Here is a 444-nt window from a genome sequence, read left to right as displayed (position 1 = left end):
GTGACTGACACAAGAAGAGACTGTGCTGTTTGTGCAAAGAAAGCCATTGTGCAGGATCTGGGAAAGAACTTTCGATATGTCACAAATTGTCTGTGTTACTTGTAATCGCACTCCGTTATGCATCACAAAGGACAGAAATTGCTGGGAAAAATGGCATACATCACCTATTTACTGGCGGTCATACATATTTTAAAAACCAAAACAAAATTTGAATAACAATTAGTTAAGTTATTGTAGTGCATAAAACTAAGTACATATTAAGTTTGGTTAAGTGAGTGATTTAATATTTGAAAAGAATGTGTAATTTTTAAGTGAGGTGGGGTTCGATTCCCTAGCGAAGTTGGCACCTGCTGTCCCTCATTTCTTGCAGTCCCAACACTAAGGCATTGCACTCTAGCCATGGGTTCGAGTAGACATCGTGCTCGGCAGGCATTCCACCGCCCT

Source organism: Stylophora pistillata, chromosome 2 (genome assembly GCF_964205215.1).
Source record: "Stylophora pistillata chromosome 2, jaStyPist1.2, whole genome shotgun sequence".
Classification (NCBI taxonomy): Eukaryota; Metazoa; Cnidaria; class Anthozoa; order Scleractinia; family Pocilloporidae; genus Stylophora; species Stylophora pistillata.
This window is presented reverse-complemented; position numbering follows the sequence as displayed.